The sequence below is a fragment of the Gorilla gorilla genome, chromosome 22 (genome assembly GCF_029281585.2).
Source record: "Gorilla gorilla gorilla isolate KB3781 chromosome 22, NHGRI_mGorGor1-v2.1_pri, whole genome shotgun sequence".
NCBI classification, from domain to species: domain Eukaryota; kingdom Metazoa; phylum Chordata; class Mammalia; order Primates; family Hominidae; genus Gorilla; species Gorilla gorilla.
In genome coordinates, this window is record NC_073246.2 from 40,470,228 (window position 1) to 40,485,204 (window position 14,977).

Sequence of the window (14,977 nt, forward strand, 5' to 3'; positions counted from 1 at the left end):
AACCCACATCACATGCAGCATCCACACATCCTTCCACGTGGGCAGCATCTAATGAGGGATCCATTAAAGGAAGACTTGAGACTAAAACAGGGCATACTTCTCTATCATACTGAGAAAACAGGACTTTGAAATCCCACCAAAACTCATGCGATCTGCACATCCTTTTCAGCTTCGTTATTAAGTTCTTAGTAAACAGCACAGCTACCATTCATTGAGTACTTCAGTGCCAGTTCCTTGAGCGCTAAGGGCTCCACACACATTTTCTCATTTCATTCCAACCACGACTCTGAGAGCTGTCATTCCCATTGTCCAGCTGTGGACATCAAGACTCATAAAGGTTACTGATTTGTCCAGGATCACCTGGTTAATAAGCGACAGAACCAAACTTCAAATCAGATTAGTTTATCTGACTCCAGAGCCCCCAAAAAATTTGGTTTGACTTAATTAGCAGGTATCAACCCATATTTTGAAGGGACATTTTAAAACATGCCTTAAATAAATTAAATTTAAAGATGCCTATAATCCAGGAATTTTCCAGAAATAAATACTTCATCCAATATATTCCTTTATTCGAATTATAAAGCAGCATGTTCTGACCACTGTCTGTGCCCCTCCCCTTCCACCAAGCCGGTCTCCAACCTCCCTTTGCTGTCACAGGCCCCAGGGCTGACCTCTACAGATGGGCTCAGCAGGGTGCCTTGCCTCCTGGCTACCTGTCAGGGTTGGTTGATGTGGCCCCATCTGGAGAGCAGGGGTGAGAGGAGAGGGGTATCTCTTCCCCTCACCTTCCCACCACCAACACCTGCCGCCCAACCTCCCTGGGCGTTTGGTTATGGTTCTGACTGCGGCTGGATTCTAGGGGGACCTCTCCCGTCATGGGGCCCCTCCTTCCAGGCCCCAGCCTCCAGTAACTGGTCCCCAGCCAGTCTCTGGTGCTCTGCAGATCTCAGCCAAGCTATCAGTTGTTTTTTGGCACTAAAAATGCCTTTTTTAGTTTACATTTTTAGAAGCCATCACTTGCTTTTTATCACCTGTAGTTTTTTGTTTGTTTTCTCCTTTACGATGGCTCTTTGCAGTAACAAATGCAAAATAAAAATAAACAATATGATTACAGAACTAGAGACATTTTCGAAGGCTGTCTTTCAAATTTGCTACTGAGCGCATTACTGTAGTGACAAGTGAAAGCATTCACGGGAGTCCTCCCCACATTCACATCCGTCCTTTCTGACCTCTCACGGTACAGGCACACCCATTCCAACCCAATCGCCTCTCATGGAGAGCGTCTACCTCCAGATCTGCATGCTCCACGTCTGTCTTCGGTCTCCCTGGAGGCCTCCCAAGATTGGCAGAGCTTGGCTCGCCAAGAAGATGACATGCTGGGAACCTTAGACATTTTTTTTCTATAACCAAATTTCTAGGTCTTGGAAAATATGTACTTCCCCCCACCCCCACCCCCAGGCCTAAAGTAAGTCCCTCTGGGGGATGAGAGTTACTGAAAGTACAGAGGGAGTGAAGTGCAGTCCTGAAATTGAACCGGGAAGCAGATGAAGGTGACCAGGCTCCTGGTGCTCTCGTGGGAGAAGAGGCTGGGAGAGTATGGGGCCTGGCTGAAGGTTTCTGGGAGCATAGGAATCCTCAACTCCCCTTATCCTAAGAGCAGCAGGTGCCACAGGAAAACACCACTCTGCTCCTGGGGTCATTTGGCCCGGAAGGGGAGTGTCTGCAAGCCATCCTCACAAAGGGAGGGCCTCCCACTGCACAACCCTGCTCTGGGGAGCACATGGCTATTTCCGTATGTCTGGACATTCTCTTTGGACTAGTTCACTCTGCACAGTTCCTCCCTGCCTGCACACACATGCTGCCGCTCACACCAGGGGCTGAAGCTCGTCCCCCTTCCCTCAAACCCAGGCTGACCTGTGGCTGCCTCTGACCTGGAGAACACAGCAGAGGGAAGGTTTCAGGAGTCCCAGGCTCAGGCCTTTATAGAAGTGGGAGCTTCCCCTTCCTGCCTCCTGAAACCAAGTCCCCATACCCTCAGCAGCACAGCACATGGCAAAGGACCGAGTGCCCAGTGGGGCAGCCAACACCAATGCCAGGCCCGGGAGGGAGCTGTCCTGGACAGTCCAGAGAACTGACTCTCAGATGCCCACGGCCCCTGCCGACATCAGGGAGGCAGCTTCCAGCTGAGTCCAGTCAGCCCACAGAATCATGACCAATAATAAATGGGTTGTTGTACTAAGCTGCTAGGATTTGGGGTAATTTATTATACACAAAGGTCATTGAAACACCCTGTAAGTGCTCTAGAGGCACGGAGAAGATAGAGGGTAAATAGCTTGTTTCACTGTCACTATGGATAAGTACAAAGATGGTTCCAACACTCAATTCCTCCTGTATCCATGCTTTTTGCCACATAACTTTGTGATTCTTCCCATTAAAGAGGTAGAATTACTTCCCAACCCTTATTTTTGGGCTGCCTATATGATCTGGCGGTAGCAGAAAGACAAGTATGTCAGATCCTAGCTGAAGCCTCAGGAGGCAGGACGTGTTCCCCTTTGCTTTTCTGTAACTTTCCACCAGCATGGGAACATGGCCAGATGCATGCGGGAGGATGAGAGGTACCTGAGGCAGAGTCACCCACCCCAATCACCCCACCAAGACTACGTTTGATCATCCCATAGACAACCAAAACCCCAGACATGGGAGGGAGGCAACCAGACCAGCCGCTAGCCAAGTCCAACCAGAATGGCCAACCCACAGGCTCATGGCTGAATAAGTGCTTACTGCTTGAAGCCACTGAAATTTGGAGAATTTGTTACACAGTATTTTTGTGACAATAGATTACTGACATACACTTTGCAATGTACAATCAGATTACCGAGATCTTCGTTAAAATTTTTCTAGCCAGTGATAAAAGGAGACTCAAACAGGGCGTTTCAAAGGAAGCCACTTCATCCCAACACAGAGACATAATATTTCCACTCACCTACAAGACATGATCTCAAACCCTAATCCTGCCCTCAAAACGGGTTTGGAAACTGAAGGATAACCAAGAAACCTCCACCAGAAGCCTCCATGGGATTCCCAGAGCCCTTCCCAGGAGCAACTGAATTCTCACTTCACATGATGCCCTGCCAGCCTCCCCTGGATTCCAAAAATCAAGTCAACATCCTTGGATATCCAAGACCGCAGCAACATCATAGAAGTTACAGCAGCCACTCGGTCTGTAACCAACCAAGACATAAACTAAATGAGCAAGTGTTTGAGTCTCTTGTTTCTTATGGGGAAGTTTGGAGTACTCAGGATGCATCAAGTATAAAATGACAGGGAAGGGAATAGATAGAGATTCCAGATGCAACACAGTCCTGATCCTTGAGGGATCGAGATGGGAAACAGATCTGTTTCATACAGATATGAAGCAGTCAGTCCTGAGAGCAGGCAGTTAGTGGAGGTGCCCAGTGAGGCATGTGGATATACCTAGAGGAAAGAGAGAGCTGATTCATGCAGAGACAAGGGGGTGCCACCAAGAAGCCTTGATGAACAAGAAGCATGAGGACTGGAGGAAAGAGGGTGAAAGGCATGAAGCAGGGAACCTAAGTTTCTCCCAGCTCTGCCACATTAGAGACCAAGGGCGTATGAGCTTCTCACACCGCCACCACCAGAGTGATCACACACCAAAGGGATTCACTCAGCACGCAGCGTGATGGCACTGCCATCCTCCACACCAGCTCAGCGAAAACCCAACGGACCTAAAGACCAGGAGAATAAAAGCTCAACCACCCTCCCCTGCCTCCTCAACCCACACGGATCTCTGACTCTTTTTTTTTTTTTTTTTTTTTTGAGACAGAGTCTCTCTCTGTTGCCCAGGCTGGAGTGCAGTGGTACGATCTCGGCTCACTGCAACCTCTGCCTCCCGGGTTCACACCATTCTCCTGCCTCAGCCTCCCGAGTAGCTGGGACTACAGCCGCCCACCACCACGCCTGGCTAATTTTTTGTATTTTTAGTAGAGACGGGATTTCACCATGTTAGCCAGGATGGTATCGATCTCCTGACCTCGTGATCCGCCCCCCTCAGCCTCCCAAAGTGCTGGGATTACAGGCATGAGCCACCGCACCCGGCTAATTTTTTGTATTTTTAGTAAAGACGGGGTTTCACCGTGTTAGCCAAGATGGTCTCGATCTCCTGACCTCTTGATCCACCTGCCTCAGCCTCCCAAAGCACTGGGATTACAGGCGTGAGCCACCATGCCCGGCTAATTTTTTGTATTTTTAGTAGAGACGCGGTTTCACCGTGTTGGCCAGATGGTCTCGATCTCCTGACCTCGTGATCCGCCCACCTCGGCCTCCCAAAGTGCTGGGATTACAGGCGTGAGCCACCGCACCTGGCCCTCTCTGACTCTTTTTGCAGCCATTTGAGTGCCTGTTCTTTTTTACCGTTTCAGAAGTATTTTATGGATTTTTTAAAGAGTACTTCTAATTTACTTTTGTGTTCCTAATGGTCATTTCTCAAATATGTAGTAGTTGGTAACCAAACAAACTAAAACCATACTAAAAATTTTTAGTAGTTGGTGATAGTTTCATGTCACTGTAGGAACCTTTTTATTTTCTATTTTACCTGCCTTTGAACCCTTGCAGAACTTCACTCTATGTTGATTGAAAATCATTTCTTTAATACTTGTTTCTTGCAATAAACTCATTTGCTAAGGTATATACTTCTATATGATTTTGTGTTTCATGACCCAGCTATATTTTATTATTGGGTATCTTAAAGAAACAAAAAAGGCCTTAACATTAACAGAATTCTACTTGTGTCACTTCTTTGTTTTTGTTTTCAAAATGCCAATGTCTTACTAAATAGAAACAAACTTGATTTGAATTACCTAAGCTCTAACCACATAAAAAAGATGGACTGGTACCCAAGGTAGAAGGGAAAATAAGCATTTTGTAATTATGGAGGCAGTATTGCAACATGGTTAAGAGAAGGCCTAAATATTTCCAGGGCTGGTGCAAGAAAATAGATGGAAGTTTCAGACCCCTCGACCCTACCCCTCCTCTCTTCTCAAACCCAATTCTGTTCTGTGGGTTAGAAGACGCATATAGTCATGTGGACATCCCGATCCACATGGCCACACTCCATTCAGCAATGCTCCCTGCTCATCCTTCAGACCCAGGGAAACACATACAAGATCTTCCCAAGAAGATGAACTCCAGGAAACAGGCTGGTGCAGCCCAAAAGATGCTCAGTCAAGTTTGGAAAGGCGCTCTGGGTGCCCCAGCACCTGGGGCATGTCCTGGAATGGGGATGGGTTCAGCTGGGGAGGGCAGGAGTGGGCCTAGAAGGCATAGGCAGGACCCTGGGCTGGGGGCAGTGCTCGATATGAGCACAGTGCAGAGCCAGATGAGGGATGGAAATCAGATCTGCCACTTACTCCTTGGAAACCTATAAATGATCACTTTATCCTCCAAGAGATTTAGTTACACATTTGCACAATGAGGATAATATTACTGTAGTATAATAAGAACTCCATTTGCCCTTGTCTCTCATTTCTGGCATGGAGCTCCTAAAACTCTGGGAATTTCCCAAGTGATGGGAGCATCTTTTGTTCTAAGAAGGCAGCGGGTTGGTGAGTCCCTAGATAGCTTCAGGATGGGGGCTAATTGCAAGAAAGAGTGAGTCTTGATTAGATGCTCAGAACTTTCAGCCCCATTTCCCAACCTCTCAGGAGAGGAGAGGAGCTAGAAATTGAGTTGATCCCCAGCGGCCAGTGATTTAATCAATCCTGCCTATGTAACAAAATCTCCATAAAATACCCTGACGGGGTTAGGACAGCTTCTGGGCTGGTGAGCATATTGGTATGAAGAGTGTGGTGCAACCCAATGCTAAAGGGACAGAGGCGGCCAGGCGCAGTGGCTCACGCCTGTAATCCCAGCACCTTGGGAGGCCGAGGAGGGTGGATCACGACGTCAGGAGATCGAGACCACCCTGGCTAACACGGTGAAACCCCATCTCTACTGAAAATACAAAAGATTAGCCGGGCGTGGTGGTGGACGCCTGTAGTCCCAGCTGCTCGGGAGGCTGAGGCAGGAGAATGGCGTGAACCCGGGAGGCGGAGGTTGCAGTGAGCCGAGATCGTGCCACTGCACTCCAGCCTGGGCAACAGAGCGAGACTCCATCTCACAAAAAAAAAAAAAAAAAAAGGGCAGAGGCTCCTGTACTTGGAATCCTTCCAGACCTTACCCTGTGCACCTCTTCATCTGGCTGTTCATTCATATGCTTAATAATAAACTGTAATCATAAGAGCATAGCGTTTTCCTGAGTTCTAGCAAGTTGTTGCACCTAAAAGGGGGGTTGTGGGAACCCCCAATGTTGTAGCCATGTCGGACAGAGTGTAGGTAACCTGGGGACCCAATACTTGTAACTGGCATCTGAAGTGAGGACAGTGTTGGGGAGCTCAGCCCTTAAACCCGTGTGCTAACTTCCGGTAGTCAGTGTCAGAACTGAATTGAACTGTTGGACACCCAGTTGGTATCAGTGTTGAATGATTGGTTGGTACTGGCAAAGACATGATGTATTTGGTGTTGGGAAACATAAATAAAAAATTTGTAAAACCTCCAAACGATGTTCAGCAATTCACAAAGGTGCCAGTGCAAGAGTTGGCCTGTATCTATTCTAACTGGTCAGTATGCAAGTTGAACCATTGTTTGATTATCTCCTCTGTCTACACCATCAGGCTTTTGTGAGGATTAAACTAAATTATGCCTCAGAAAGAAAACTCTCTCAATGCTAGGCACATAATCAACACTAAACAAGTGGTAATCATTATAATTAAGAAAGTAAAAATATTTCAAATGGATTATTTTGATACTGTATAAAATGTTGCAACTTTTTTTTTTTTTTTTTGAGACCGAGTCTTGCTCTGTCGCCCAGGCTGGAGCGTAGTGGTGCAATCTTGGCTCACTGCAACCTCCACCTCCCGGGTTCCACTGATTCTCCTGCCTCAGCCTCCCGAGCAGCTGGGATTACAGGCATGTGCTACCATGGCTGGCTAATTAAAATGTTGCAACTTTTCAAGAAAAATAATTCTCAATAAATAAATTGCTAATTTTCATAAGAGCCCTTTGTCAACTGACTAAAAACTTCCTTAATTTAGAAATGTATTTTTTAGTTTTAAGATAACTAGTCATTAAGTGAAAACATTGTAGGCAAAATGGCTCTAAGCAATTTAGTATTCATAGGAATGAATCCATTCCTTGAAAGCATTGGTCGCTGGGTGCACTTGTCCTGGATGAGCAGATATTAGGCAAATCAGTCTTTCACCAGCAAACCCTGCCATAAGAACTGCACAGGCCTGATTCCTGCCAAGCACACCAGGCACCTGACTGGGGCAGAGGCCTCCCTTATGGGGCAGGAAGAAGGAGGCAGGGAGAAACGTAGGGCCCATGATTTAAGGAGGCTCTCCCTCTCAGGCTCATGCAAGTGCAGGATCAGTACCTAAAGGGGAGCACCACCCGAAATCCTGTGCCCCAGTCACCTTAACCCAGTCCAGTCCTGGCTCCTGCACTCCAAAGCTAAGCAGGGAATACCAGCGGGAGACGGAAGACAGCATGAGAAACTGAATGCATCTCTACATTTATCTAAAAATAAGAAACTGGACTTCTTCAGTAGGAAATGGCTCATCTTTCCAAATGAATAAAAATACTTATAGCTATGGGTTGAATTGTATCAATTCTCTCCCCCAGTTCATGCATTGGAGTACTAACCCCTGGTCCCTCAGGATGTGATGATAGAGAGGTAGGGCCTTTACAGAGGCAATCAAATTAAAGTGAGGTCATTAGTGACCTAACCCAACGTGACTGATCCACTTAAAAAAAGAGGGACAAGATTTAAAGACAGACCTGTATAGAAGGACGACGGTGTGAAGACACAGGGAAAAGACAAAAGAGGCCTGGAACAGATTTCCCTCAAAGCCCTCAGAGGGAACCACTTGGGCTGACACCTTGATCTCGGACATCCAGCCTCCGGAATGGTGAGATGATGAATTTCTGTTGTTTTAAGCTACCCAGTTCATGGCAGTTTGTTACAACAGCACTGGGAAAGGAAAACACCTCTATCGAGGGACTTATGAAAGTCACTTAACTAATGCAGATTAGAGGCCTCACAGTCGGGGCATGGCCTCAAGAGCCACATCCATTTTAATTGTACCATTTCTCACTGAACACTGACCCTGGTCAAGGCATGTCTCAGGCTCCACGGACTGCTATTCCTTCCACTAATCGACCCTGGCTTCATTCTGGCAAGGGAGGGACTCTTACATTCTGCGGCCTGCATGAGTGTCATGTGAGCACCCCCATAACCTTGATCCCTGCAGTGCTTCTCCAAGGGAGCCCTAGCATTCCAGCCGGCCTCATGAGCATGCCTTAGAGAGAGGGAGCTGACCCTCTCCTTCTCCAACTGGATTTTATTTTTATTTTTTGGCATGTTTTGTGAATACAAAGATTCACTGCCTGGGTGTGCCCCTTGAAAGAAGGTTTCAATTGCATTCAGGTGAAATAACCACAAAATGACTGTAAGCCAAATGTAGTAGTATGATAGAAAAATGGAAATATCATAAAAGCACCAGTCTGTAGACACCTAGCCTCTGGTTCCTCTGGAAAAGGGAGAAGAGAGTAGACAGTGATGGAGAAAAGAGGGGCTGTGAAGACTACAGAACTGAGAAGGCAGTAATTCTAAAATCTCCACACTGTAGGGCCAGGAACAGGCAGTGCTGGGCAATGTGGCATCTTATCTCAGGGAAGTCAAGGGTGTCATGTAGAACCAACATAATTCATCCAAGTACAGCAAAGAATCCAGAAATGGTCTGTGGAGGTTTGGAACCATGAAAATCAAATAGGAAAGATACAAAATATTTACATATCCACATTTTTTAAAAGGGGTCCTGACTAGGCAGCATAAGATTATTTGGGTTCTGTTCATTTTACCTTTAGTTGCCCTTGGTTCTGCCATCTTTTTTCTCTGTGAGTCATTTGTCTTGCTTTTGGTCAACACGGCTTTCCTCGGGTCTCCAAAGATCCTGGAATAACCTGAATATAAGTTGAAGAATATTAAACCTTATTTTGTTTTCAAATATTAATACCAGGGATCAACTGTACATGTACCGACAAAACCTATTTCTTAAACATTATTTTAAAATATCCTAAAAGGGGAAAGAACTTAAATCCTTCCCCTTAAAAAAAGAGGGGACAACATTCCTCTCCTCTGAGGGAAGCCCAGCATTATGAAGCAAAAATCGGGAGTGAAAGCAAGGCCAAGCCTAACTGGCATGCTGAAGCACACAGACGCTTTTGCACAGAAAATATTTTGAAAATGTTTTCTTTTCCTTACAGCCCCCAGCTTTGGTAATAATGGCTTCCCCAGATCATTCTGTTAGCACTTCCTGCTGCTCAGAACAGGGTAGTGGGATTTAGAATTTAGAAAACATCCTGAGAACTGTAATTAAGCAATTGTCATAGTCCCAGAAAAGAAACAACCCTTTTACTTTGTAAATGCTAGGAGGATCTGTATTTTTTAAAATCTTAGAACACTAACTAGCTAAAAAGATAGAAAGAAAAAAATCTTTCTTACAATATGCCTGTAGCACGGCTCCAAAATCCAGTCCCTCTCTCTCTTCTTTTTTTTTAGATACAGGAATTTCTTACACAACTTTCCAAGTAAAATATTCAATCCCCAAATAATATATTTAGTAGAATCCTTACAACATGAGAAATTGTAAATGGCATCTGTTTCCGTTGAAAATATTTTTAAATTAGAAAACATCTTAAGCACTGCACCAAATCAATATTTGTAATGGGCAGAATTATTTCTAAATGGTTCCACAGGCCAGTTGACATTCCCACTCTACTTAGGAAGCCCCCAGCCAACTCCACCTGAAGTCTTCAAAACCTGTGCATAGAGGCAAATTGCCCAGATGTAACAGAAAAGCATTTGTTGTGATACAGAAAATAAAACACATTACTGGGGGAAAAACATCAGGGTACTAAACCACGTACATAATATCATCCCAATATTGCACAAAGAAAAAAAAATAAGTGGATGAAATGAAAGAGGGAAGGCAGGAAAGGAAAGAGGATGACCTGAGAAAAGTTATCAAAATGGTTAACAGTCATGGTCTTTGGCTTTCCAGTGTGAAATAGGAGTTCGTATTTTCCTCTTTTTTAAATATTTTTAAAATTATTTATTTTTTAAACCAACTAATAAAAGTAATATATATTTACCGTGTACAACATTATGTTTTGAAATATATATATAATATATATATATATATATATACATGTTGGAATGGCTAAAGTAAGCTAATTAACATCTGCATTACCTCACATACTTATGTTTTTGTGGTGCGAACACTTGAAATCTACTGTTAGTGATTTTCAAGAATATAACGCATTGTTATTAACTACAGTCAACAGATCATAGGTCTATTCAAGTTCAAGTCATAGATCTCTTGAAATTACTCCTCCTGTCTAACTAAAATTTTGTGTCCTTTGACTAACATCTCCCCAGTTCCCCTATGCTCGACATCACTAATCATCAAGGAAATGCAAATCGAAATCATGATGAGTGTCATCTCACGCCTGTTAGAATGGCCATTATCAAAAAGACAAGTGTTGGTGGGGATGTGGAAAAATGGAACTCTTGCCCACCATTGGTGGGAACGTAGATCAGTACAGTCATTACGGAAAACAGGATGGAGGTTCCTCAAAAACACAAAGATCAATTACAAAACAAAATACTATATGTTTCACAAATGTACTACAACTCAATTTGGTATGTATTACAAATCAAAATACTACATGATTGCTGGCAATCCCACTCTGGAGATAGATCCAAAGAAAATGGAAAATGAAATCGGTATGTCAGAGAGGTACCAGCCCTCCCACATTCATTACAGCATTATTCACAACAGACAAGGTATGGCATCAACCTAAGTGTCCATCAACATAAACACCCATAAAGAAAAGTGGTGCACATACACAATGGAACACTATTCAGCATTTAGAAGAGAAATTCTGTCATTTGTGACAACATGAACAAACCTGGAGAACTTTATGCTAAATGAAATAAGCCAGGAACAGAAAGACACATACTGCATCCTCTCACTTATACATAGCATCTGAAAAGTTGAACTCCTATTTCCTTCTTCACAGTTTTGTGTATTTTCCAAATTTTCTAAACCAAAAATATTCATCTTTATAATCAGGGGAGAAAACTAAGGAATAATCATTTTATAATTCTAAACATGCTTTTAAAGCATTTATTTCACTGTAATGTATTCTTTTCCCATCCAGTCATACATGGGCCCAAGGAGCTGGCCTTCCCTGCTCGGCGGCCTGATGTTCAAGGGGATGGGGGAGGGGGACGGTGCAGTAGATCATGCTTTGCAAAGCTGTGCAAATCTTTCTTTTTTTTTTTTTTTTTTTTGACACGGAGTCTCACTCTGTCGCCCAGGCTGGAGTGCAGTGGCACGATCTTGGCTCACTGCAACCTCCGCCTCCCAGGTTCACGCCATTCTCCTGCCTCAGCCTCCCGAGTAGCTGGGACTACACGCGCCCACCACCACGCCCGGCTAATTTTTGTATTTTAGTAGAGATGGGGTTTCATCGTGCTAGCCAGGACGGTCTCAATCTCCTGACCTCATGATCCACCCACCTCGGCCTCCCAAAGTGCTGGGATTACAGGCGTGAGCCACGGCACCCGGCCAAAGCTGTGCAAATCTTGAGTTAATAAACATGTTCCCCAAATCCAAAAGCCAATATTGACTATTGCTTGGTTAACTGTTTTGCATGGATAAGTGGTTAAAGGAGTATTTGGTTTCCAATTTCTGCAAAGGGAATAAAAATTTTAAAAGCGTGAACTAAGATTTCCTATACTATGCTATTCTATAGTAGGTTTTTATGCCAAAACCTCTACTAGGCTGAAAGGATAATTTGATTTATGGTTGAGACATTGTTGGGCCTGATTTAAAGCCCAGAGTCAAGCCCAGAGAGGATTCTCTTAAATATGTGCAATTGGTTTTTTTAAATTAGCATTATGGCGTTATTAATATTTCATTTATCCTGAGAGCATTTACCTGACAACCTAAATTACGTGTAACACAGCTGAGAAGCCACAAAGGATCCAAAAAGATGTCACGAAGTCCACGAAGAGAAGCTTTGCCAGAGAAAGGCACACTACCAGCCACGTGAGCTGGCCTCATCAAAGCAAAAAAGTCAGAAAATTATGTAAACCAGACTCAAGAACTCAAAAATACAGTCGTTTGAGAACTTTGGTAAGAGTGCAAACTGCTCAACCCAGCTCAATCACCCCTGGTCCAGCAACGGCAGAAAGCCAAGGTCAAGGAGTCACATGACCTGAAGAGACACCCCCCCCCCCCACCACCACCCCCGAAGCCCTGCCCCTGGCCAGTGGGACAAACCACATCACCCCTGGGATTCAGTATTCAGTCAGGTTCTGTGTTCTGTATGGGGAGGTAGAAGAAGGTACCGGATCATCAGGAAATCTGGACTGGAAATGGCCAAAGCTGAACACATCTGAGTACCTGAAGGGTAAGCTTAAGGTGTCAAAGCAGCCATGGTGAGGCAGAAAGAACCTTGAGCTTGGGGCCCCACGTTTGTGCTGACCCACTAGCAGCCAACAAAACCTCCCTCAGCCTCAGTTTGCTCATCTGAAAACTGTGAGTAAGAGGCTCTGACTCCAGACAGGTGGTGCAAGTTCAATGAGAAGGGGTTGCTGATGGTCCAGATGGACAGATGCAAAGCATTGCTTTCTGTTTTTGTTTTTGTTTTGATACAGGATTCTCTCTGTCATCCAGGCTGGTGTGCAGTGGTGCCAATAGCTCACTGCAGCCTGGACCCTCCCTGGCTCAAGTGATCCTCCCACCTCAGCCACCCAACTAGCTCAGACTATAGGAAAAAGAGCCATGTACCACCATGCCTGGCTAATTTTTAAAAAAAATTTTTGGAGACATGAGATCTCACTATTTTGTCCAGGCCAATCTCGAACTCCTGGCCTCAAGCAATCCTCCTCTCTCAGCCTCCCAAAGTGCTTGAATTAGAGGGGTGAGCTACCATGCCCAGCAAAGGCATTGTTAAATTCAGGAATGAATGACCACCTTGTTCCCCAAAACACTAGACAAGAGAACCACTCTCTATGCACAGATCTCCCTGGCCACCACGTGTAAGCAGCAGTGAATATTCCATAGGTGGAACTGGCTACTGTAAAGAAAGAAAACTCCAGAAAAGGTGCCCTCACTCCAAGAAGTAGCCTGGACCCCACGTGCGTGACAGCAGCCTGGGGAGAAGGCTCCACTCGCACCAGCAATGCCAAGGACAGAGCAGCAGCAGCCGTCCATCCCCACAGTTATGGTGAACACAGCCACAGAGCAGCCTGCTTTTTCCATGTATAGCCACACACAGGTGGCAATGGCAGCAGACACAACTGGCTGCCCTTCCTCCCTTATGGAAGGAAACGTAATTTTGCTTGGGTGTTCTGCCTTTCCCCACATGACCCACGGAAGATGACCAGCCCCAACACCAGTGTAAATCCTATCACTGGGCACCATCTCTTCTCACCACTGACTGGTTTAGGGAAGGGCACATGATATAATTCTGGTCAGTCTAACACTCGGGGAAGCGAGCTAGAGGACTTCTAGGAAAAGAGTTGGCTGATGAAGAAAGGCCATAGAGTAGTAGTCCTGTCTGTGTGGCACTTGGAACTGTGAGAGCCATCCCAGGACCATGAGAAGAGGTCACCTGAGGATAAAATCAATATGCTGTGGATATCTGGGGGAAAGGAGGGAAGTCCTTGTGTTTCTACCTATGGTAGGGAAGAGTATAAACCAACTCTGAAGGCATCTCATGGCAGGGCAGCTAGGCACATCAAATGCATTTTCCTTGTTAACTAAACCATTTTGAATTGGGGTCATTTTTGTTGTTATTGTTATTACTGGCAGCAAAAGTATCCCATACACTCTAGTATCCATGTTCAAAAAAGTCGCTTTCAGCTCTTTTACCATCTGTATCCATGGTCACGCAGACACGCTGAGTATGCTCTTCAGTTCTAATTTTAAAATAAAATGATCTGCTGGAAATTAGCTCAGCTCATAGATCTCCATACTTACAACACTGTATCTAAGAATTAGTAAATAACTATTACCATGATAAGTGGCCTATCTCAGTCTATCCACATGTTGAGTGTCCAGGTACTGGAGGTGGCATGGAACCTCCCCTCAATAAACAAAGGGTATGATGAGAGGTTATACTTTAAATTAAATTACTGAGTGGAGGCATAATGTGGTGAGGGTCACAAGAGAGGTACCAAAGATGCAGCAACAGAGCAGTTGATGGGCACTTAGCATTTCAATAAGTAGGAATGGGGAGGCGAGCAGGAAAGGTGGAGGAAATAGATGAGGAAAGGAAAGAAGGGAAGTGTTCTCCAAAGAAGCATGCTGCAGGGAAAGAGTCTTTCACCTTTATGTCCCCACAATGCACAGAGTATGAGCTCAGAAATGTTGAATGATTTGTCTCTATAATTAAGGGATGATTTCACTGATAATGATGTCTTCTTTCATGATCTAAATTCAACCTGCCCTTCAAACCCATTCATTCATACAATTGTTCATCCATCCATCCATCCATCCATCCATCCATGTATTCATGTATTCATTCATCTATCCATCCATGTATTCATCCATCCATCATCCATGTATTCATCCATCCATCCACCCATCCATCCATGTATTCATCCATCCATCTATGCATCCATCCATGGGCACTGAGTTCCCTCCATGTGCCAAGCACTGAGCTAAACACTAACTAGGGTTGGGCTTTGCCAATGAGTTCAGAGCCTAGTGAGAGAGACAGAGTTGTAAAGAAAAAAATCACAAATGCCAACTCCCCCATTGCCTTGCTTGATCCTCAATGCCAG

General features: G+C 44.8%; 1 protein-coding gene across 3 annotated transcripts in view; it reads right to left on the reverse strand.

Moving 5' to 3' along the window:
* The window catches only part of ERG (ETS transcription factor ERG), a 277,876-nt gene that overhangs the window by 192,589 nt on the left and 70,310 nt on the right, over nucleotides 1-14,977 (reverse strand). For all 3 annotated transcript variants that reach the window (XM_004062800.5, XM_055373832.1, XM_004062799.4), the window contains exon 2: nucleotides 8,977-9,078. The gene's annotated coding sequence lies outside the window, so the exon portion shown is untranslated. The remainder of the gene's footprint in view (nucleotides 1-8,976; nucleotides 9,079-14,977) is intronic.